Raw genomic sequence first — 8,520 nt, 5'->3', positions numbered from 1 at the left:
CTCACGTGACAGGCGAACAGGTTCTATCCCACTAACAGCCTCCTACCACAGAAGGTGGCTCCACCTCATATCCGCTCAAACGGACAGCGGTCGAGAGAAACCCCACAAAATAGCGCAGTAGTGGACGAGGAAGGACAGAGGATTTGGCATGATGGCTTCAGGGCAAGCCCACCTTCACATTTTCTCACGAGGATTACAACCCCAGCACCTCAGTTTCAATGACATTCATCAGGGCAATTAATGTTTTAGTGGATAAACCAACCTCTACTTAGCACACAAACTCAACCTTGTGCAGACAAACAACCACAGCACAAGATAAGCCAGAAGAGTTGTAAATGATGGAAATATGACTTTCTCTCTCTCTCACACACACACACACACACACACACACACACACACACCGCGGTCAGAGCCAAGGGAGGCAGATGACACATTTAGACACCTCACATTCGTCTTGAAATAACCCTGATGATTATGAGCATAAAAAAAGAAAGAAAGCTCCTCCACCTTGTAAGAACGAAGTGCCTGTGCTGTATTGAGGGGGTGTGCTCTTAAGCGGCCATAGAAGATGGACTAGCGAGGAGCTGTTCTGACAGGGTGTGCTCTTAAGCGCTGTTCTGACAGGGTGTGCTCTTAAGCAGCCATAGAAGATGGACAAGCCTGGAGCCTCCATGCCCTCTGACTGTGTACATTCTGTCAAATGTGATGACTAAAAAGTACCACATGCAATCCTAAGTGTTTTTGGTTCGTCCAGGCAAACATTTGAATGCTATATAGACTAAACTGATGTGTTATGTTGAAACCATCCTTTGACAAACAGAATAAAGCGGACTCCTTTTAAAGTGGTTGGTCATTTTTTAACGAGACTCTAGAGGACTTTTATTTTTTATTTTTGATTGATCTCATCTCTGTTAAGTGTCGTTTAGTGCATCTCTGTTCCGCGCGCGCTGTCTGTTTGATACCAGTTAAAAGCTACGTGTAAGGAGCAGCTCAAAGCTAACACAAATAACCACCCAGAGCACAAAACCCAGCTAGGCTTAGTAAAGCTCATCGGCCAGAGCCCGCTTCACTGCTGAAGGCCGCCTTGAGCTCTCCCATTTCATTTCATGCTGCAAAGAAAAGAAGCCAGACTCATACTTCCACCTTCTAATCGCCCGCTTCGGTCTGAGCCGCTAAGAAACAGCGAGGCAAATGAACGTCCGAGACTAATTACAGGGGCGAGCGACCCCCCCCCCACACACACACACACACCCCAATCAGAAACGATGAGCGAGTTATTAGCACGGCCACAGAATGTGTTAGAGAGCTCCATCAGCCTAAGCCTGCAGCCATTTCCAATGGGATTTCCAGCTCTCGTCATGTGTGCAGCTCTATACAGGCTGAGTCACGGTGGAGTGTTTGAATAGCTGGTGGAGGGAGGAGAGAGAGAAGGAGAGAGAGAATGAAGTGAGAGAATGGGAAGAGGAGAGAGAAAGAAGGGGAGAGAGAGAGGGAGAGAAAAAATGGGAGAGAGAGAGAGAGAGAGAGAGAAAGAGAGAGAGAGAGCAATAGAGATACACAAAGACAGAGGGACAAGAGGAGCTAAAGAGAGCAAGAAAATGAGAACAAAACAAGAGAGACAAGAATGAAAGAACTAGAAAGCGAGAGAAGGATGAGACTGGAATGAAAGAACAAGAAAGCGAGAGAAGGATGAGACTGGAATGAAAGAACAAGAAAGCGAGAGAAGGATGAGGCTGGAATGGAAAAAAAAAGAAAGGAAGAGAGGGGGATGAGACTGAGCCTCAGTGATAGAGGGATGAATTGAAAAGATATTAGTGTAACATTCAATCAGAGCATCATCCGGAGAGACTACAGGCTACACAAGAGGTGCACACAAAAACACACACAGACGCACACACACACACACACACACACACACACACACACACACACACACACACACACACACACAAAAGACAGACAAATAAACATATGTGGAGACAGGGAGGACAGGAACCGGAAAGAGAGAGAGAGAGCGAGAGCGAGAGAAAAGGGAGAGGGATGAGAGAGAATAGGAGTGATGGAAATCCCTCCCTTGATTACATCCAGAGCAAAATGCTGTGCTGATTTGCCTAATTACAATATACTTAGGGAACACACACACACACAACCAAATCTACATACACGCACACAAACAAACCCAAATCTACATACACGCTGCATAAACACTCATCAACTTCTGTCCCACTTCTGCCATGTCAGAGACAACAACCTAGGGCTGAAAGAAACACTAGCGCACACACACACACACTCACACAAGTACACTCGCACACACACACACACAAACACACAAAAACGCGCACGCACACACACACACACACACACACACGCGTAGACACACACACTCACACAAGTACACTGGCACACACACACGCATACACACACACACACACACACACACACACACACACACAAATACACTAGCACACACACAAACACAAACACACAAACACGCGCACGCACACACACACACACACACACACAAACACGTTCACGCACACACACACACACACACACACACAAACATAAGCACACGCACACACACACACACACACACACACACACACAGGCCTTCCCCCTGCCTCCCTTAGAGCAACATACAAATGGGAAGTCAGAGAGAGACAGAGAAGGAGTTCTGCCTGACTGACTTCTTTCTGCTGCGTTCATCTGGGAAAAAAAAGCACACCAGCAACTCTCACCGGCTGTCACATCTTTCTGAGCGCCTTTGAGGCAGTCGGAGTACTTCAGCTCTGAGGAACACCGGAGTTCTCTTCTACAGAAGGCTGACGCGCACTACAAACTCTCTGACAGGGAGAGACACACCGAGAGAGTAGGAGAGAGAGAGATAGAGAGAGTGGGAGGGAGGGAGGGAGAGAAAGAGTGGAAGGGAGAGAAATATGGAGAGAGAGAAAGAGAGAGGGAGGGAGGTATGGGGGGGGAAAGGGATCAAGAGAGACAGAGAGAGAGAGTGAGAGAGAGAAAGAGAGAGAGAGTGGGAGAGAGGGAGGGAGAGAAAGAGTGGAAGGGAGAGAAATATGGAGAGAGAGAAAGAGAGAGGGAGGGAGGTATGGGGGGGGAAAGGGAATCAAGAGAGACAGAGAGAGAGAGTGAGAGAGAGAAAGAGAGAGAGAGTGGGAGAGAGGGAGGGAGAGAAAGAGTGGAAGGGAGAGAAATATGGAGAGAGAGAAAGAGAGAGGGAGGGAGGTATGGGGGGGGAAAGGGAATCAAGAGAGACAGAGAGAGAGAGTGAGAGAGAGAAAGAGAGAGAGAGTGGGAGGGAGGGAGGGAGAGAAAGAGTGGAAGGGAGAGAAATATGGAGAGAGAGAAAGAGAGAGGGAGGGAGGTATGGGGGGGAAAGGGATCAAGAGAGACAGAGAGAGAGAGTGAGAGAGAGAAAGAGAGAGAGAGTGGGAGGGAGGGAGGGAGAGAAAGAGTGGAAGGGAGAGAAATATGGAGAGAGAGAAAGAGAGAGGGAGGGAGGTTTGGGGGGGAAAGGGATCAAGAGAGACAGAGAGAGAGAGTGAGAGAGAGAAAGAGAGAGAGAGTGGGAGAGAGAAAGTAGGAGAGAAAGAGAGAGTGGAATGGAAAGGAATATGGAGAGAGAAAGAGAGAGGGAGGGAGGAATGGGGAGAAAAGGGATCTAATAAGAGAGAGCAAGAGAGAAAGGAAAAGGCTTTCAGGTAGAGCCATGAACCCAATTCTCTGCACTGGAAGCCCTCGAATGCTGCGACAGCACAGGCGATTAGTCAGGTGGAGTGTGTGTGTGAGTGTATGTGTGTCTCGGTGTATGTGTGTGTGTGTGTGTGTGTGTGTGTGTGTGTGCATGCATGTGCGAGTTCCCTTGAGTAAATGTATTCTGGAAGCCCTGAAATGATGCTACAACATCAGTCATCAGCCAGAATGTGTGTTTATGTGTGTGTGTGTGTGTGTGTGTGTGTGTGTGTGTGTGTGTGTGTGCGTGTGCGTATGTGTGCAGCAGCACACAGAGTTGGTTGGTGTGTGTTTGTGTGTAAGTACGAGTACAAGAGTTTGTGTGTGTCACAAAGCAAAGAGGCCAACCCTATCCCCCATCCCCTACCCCTCACCTGCAGAACGGCTGATACCAGTGAGATTCTGGACAGTGCTGTCTGGCTGGACACACTGGCTGGTGGAGGATACGGTGAGAAAGCACACACACACACACACACACACACACACACACACACACTTCAGCAGTCTCTGGTGTTAACTGTTAACACTCAGGGTTTGGTGTCTCGTTTGAAATGACATTTATCTAAACCCTGCGAGACTAAATTGAATCATGTCATAATCACGATCATGCCGTAGCATATGCTGCCGCAAGCAGTTATGCCAACCAGTGTCCTGTGATGTAACAGTGTCATCATACCATCTATAGCTATTATGACTCAATGACAGCCTACGATTCTGTTGCTAAGCTACCATGGCATCTCGAATTCTGAGAGCCATCATGACTGTACCATGATCCTAAGAGCTCACTGGACATAACAACGGTTACCATGACTACTGACTGCATGTTGTGACATGTTTATGGCAGGTCTTATGAAGCAAGGTGCAAGCTAATTGTTGCCCAGAGAAACAGCCCAGTGAGGAAGGCAACATCTAAACCGGTGGTTCTTAACCTGGGTTCGATCGAACCCCAGGGGTTCGTTAAGTCACTCTCAGGGGTTCAGCAGGGGTCAAGACACACACAGTATAGCCCGGTTCACACAAGCAATGTCGGGCCATTTTTATACATACCCACGTTTTGAAGAACTCATATTTTGTTTTTCAAATTACGAGGGGTTCGGCGAATGCACTGATGAAGCTTGCAGGGTTCAGTACCTCCAATAAGGTTAAGAACCACTGATCTAAACACTGTAGACGTAAGAGACCAAACACAAGACCGGGAGAGTTCTAGAAGGGTCCGGAAGAGTCTCTACAGGGGGGCTGTGCAGACGCTGAACCCCCAGGGCCTCGTTCCATTCCTGCCACGTCACAGCCATGTTTCAGTTTCATACGGTTGCCTGCCTATTTGCGAGGATGAAGCCCTACTTTAATGGAATAACATCATCCAACACTACTCTCAGGGAGAGGGAGAGAGGGAAGGAGAGACAGAAAGGGGAAGAGAGAGAGAGAGAAAGGGGAAGAGAGAGAGAGAGGGAGGGTGAAAGAAGGAGACAGAGAGAGAGAGGGAGAGAGGGAAGGAGATATAGAAAGGGGAAGAGAGAGAGAGAGAAAGGGGAAGAGAGAGAGAGAGGGAGGGTGAAAGAAGGAGACAGAGAGAGAGGAGACGATATTCCTGAATTCTCCTCTGTATCCCCACTGTCAGAGGTGACCTACCCAGTACCCTTAGTCTGCCCTCAATCTCCCTGGTGTCTCCAGCCTTCCCCTTTCCTCTCTACACACACTGCCTGCCTCAATAACCCTCTACAGAGGTGTGTGTGTGCACGTGTACGTGTATGTGTATGTGTATGTGTGTGCGTGGGCGTGTGCGTGCGTGTGTGTGAGTATGTGTGTGCGTGCGCGTGTATGCGTGTCGTGTGTGCGGGTGTGCGTGTGGCGTGTGTGTGTGTATATGTGTGTGTGTGTATGTGGTAGTGGGAATGTGAGTCTCCCACGCCTGAACTGTCAGCACCTTCAAACCTCTCACACACCACCACAACACACACACAAACTCCCTCTCCCTAACTGGCAAGAGCAGAACACACACACACACAGACAGTCACACACAAGGACACAGACCTTTCTTTTATATAGTCCTTGCCTACTCTTTTTAATCAATGTTCTACCTCAGCAACAATGCTTGCTCCCTCCCTCTCTCCTTCTTTCCCTCTCTCTCTCTCTCTCTCTCTCTCTCTCTCTCTCTCCTTCTCTTCTCTCTCTCTCTCTCTCTCTCCACTTCAGCAACACTATTATTTCTCTTTCTCTCTATCTCTCCACTTCATGCTTTTCTATCTCATTCACTCTTTCCCATCTGGGTCTAATGCTAATGAATCATTATTCAGCTAAGAATAGTGTGTGTGTGTGTGTGTGCGTGTGTGTGTGTGTGTGTGTGTGTGTGTGAGCGAAAGTCTCCCTGTGTGTGTGTGCACTTCCACAGCTGCCTCTGAGCCATGTATTCTCACCGACAGACAGACAGACAGACAGACAAACAGACGCATAGCACAGTTCCTGGGACTTGGGGAACCCTGGGCTGAAACAGTGATGGGCGATTAGACAGTTAACGGAGTCTGAAATCGGAAAAGCAATCTAACGCCTAATGAAGATGGAGCTTAGAGCAGTGCCGCAGATGCAGCTGAGCTGGACCCTGGTCACATGCTGGTAGCAGTGGTCATCTTTAGCTGGCTTGGCCATCTAAACAGTAAATCTAACAGTTAGTGGTTTGAGGCGAAAGGTCAGATATAATGCCAGCAAACTAAAAGACCTCTTATCCAATACAAACTAGCATTTCACCAGCACCAAAATCAGCCTGTAATGTACTATACGAATATATACTGTATGTATGTGTGCGCGTGTGTGTGTGTGTGTGTGTGTGTGTGTGTGTGTGTGTAAAAGCGAGAGGTAAGACAGAGAGAGAAAGGCTAATTTCACACCCTGTAGCTCTCTCATCACAGAGAGCTGATGGCTTTGCCGGTGATGCACCTGCGTTCTCTGTGCCAACCCACCCATCCATTGCCACCAGCTCGCACAAACTGCCAAGCACCGCTCACCGGCGCCCAAAAAACCGCAACGCACCGCTAACCAGCGCCCGCACCGCCACTGCCTGCCAGCAGGGGGGTCAGCGACTCCGGAGGACCTCACACACACACACCCCTCGCTTGGCATCAGCAGACCTCGACTGTGTGTGTCAATCCTATAAGGATTAAACAGGCCCCTGCCTCCACCTAGGAGCACACAGTGCAGCGCTTCAACATGTGAACAGTCAATACTGTGGTGCACTGGAACATACTGGTAAATGGTCCATGGTTACAGAGCTATATGTTGTTCTTTAAATTGTTGTATGTTAATGTTACATTTAATATGTTTTATTGTCATAGTGTTATAGAGTTTTATGTTATTTTTTTGGGGTATATGGTATATGTATGACGTCTACTGCGTAGATGAATGTTGCTTGCCAAGTCGTAAGAATTTTGCTGTGCTGAAGCAATTTGGTACATGCAATAATAAACACACTTTGACTTTGACTTTTGACTTTGGACTGCATTTAGATAGCGCTTTTCTACTCGTGGAGCACTCGAAGCACTTGGCAGATGAACGCCTCAGACATCTACACATTCATACACAGATGGCAGAGGGTGCTGTCTAAGTTGCCTACAAGCCTGCGCATCGAGAGCGGTTGGGGGGTTCAGTGTCTTGCTTAAGGACACTTCGACACTTGGTGAGGAGGAGTTGGGATTGATTGCTGAGCGCGTTCAATACCGTCCCAATGCACCCATCTTCTAGGCCCTGAAGTGATCAGTTTACTTATTTTATAAGTCCCCCTGGAGGAAGAAGCCTTTTAAAAATGAAAGACATCCAGGTTCCAACGACTTGACTTAGGAACTCTCTTACAGTCAGAGCCCCCAACAAGCATGCCTGCGATGGGTGAGGTTTGACAGGCCTGCCTGTGATGGGTGAGGTTGGAGAGGCCTGTATGTGATGGGTGAGGTTGGAGAGGCCTGTATGTGATGGGTGAGGTTTGACAGGCCTGTCTGTGATGGGTGAGGTTGGACGGGCCTGCATGTGATGGGTGAGGTTGGATAGGCCTGCCTGTTATAGGTGAGGTTGGACAGGCCTGTATGATGGGTGAGGTTGGAGAGGCCTGTATGTGATGGGTGAGGTTGGACAGGCCTGTCTGTGATAGGTGAGGATGGAGAGGCCTGTCTGTAATTGGTGAGGTTGGACGGGCCTGCCTGTTATAATCGTAGCCAAGGCTACTGTGGCCTACTAACAGGAGGATACACACAGGCAGAGAAAAGAGCATTCTGGGGAGAAATTGATTTTCCATTTAGTCATCCCTGGTGAGGACTGACGTCAGCAACATAACACCTTTCCCACCTGGACAGATTGGGACTCAGGGGTATGTGTGTGTGTGTGTGTGTGTGGGTGTGTGGGTGTGTGTGTGTATGTGTGTGTATGTGTGTGTATGTGTGTGTATGTGTGTGTGGGTATGTGTGTGTGGGTATGTGTGTGTGGGTATGTGTGTGTGGGTATGTGTGTGTGTGTGTGTGGGTATGTGTGTGTGTGTGTGAGTGAGTGAGTGAATGTATGTACTCTGGGTGTGTGTGAGAGAAAGATATAAAGGGTGTGTGTATGTGTGTGTTGGCGTGTATGTGTGTCTCCGTGTGTGTTTGAGTTTGTATGCGTGTGTGTATGTGTGTTTGTGCGCGTGTGTGTATGTGGCCAACAATCTGACCCTGGAGAAGGGGAAACAAAAGAGGAGTCGTCACGACAACCCAAAGCACTGTGGCATCTCTGTTCAAAGCAATGCCAGCCAATGAG

General features: G+C 48.5%; 1 protein-coding gene across 1 annotated transcript in view; it reads right to left on the bottom strand.

Moving 5' to 3' along the window:
* Positions 1–8,520, bottom strand: part of pcxa (pyruvate carboxylase a) — a gene marked incomplete at its 3' end in the record, with an annotated part of 97,964 nt that overhangs the window by 8,811 nt on the left and 80,633 nt on the right. The window lies entirely within an intron of this gene.

Source organism: Sprattus sprattus (genome assembly GCF_963457725.1).
Source record: "Sprattus sprattus genome assembly, chromosome: 1".
Classification (NCBI taxonomy): Eukaryota; Metazoa; Chordata; class Actinopteri; order Clupeiformes; family Clupeidae; genus Sprattus; species Sprattus sprattus.
Note: the sequence above shows the minus strand (reverse complement) of the source record. Positions and strands in the feature narration are given on the sequence as shown.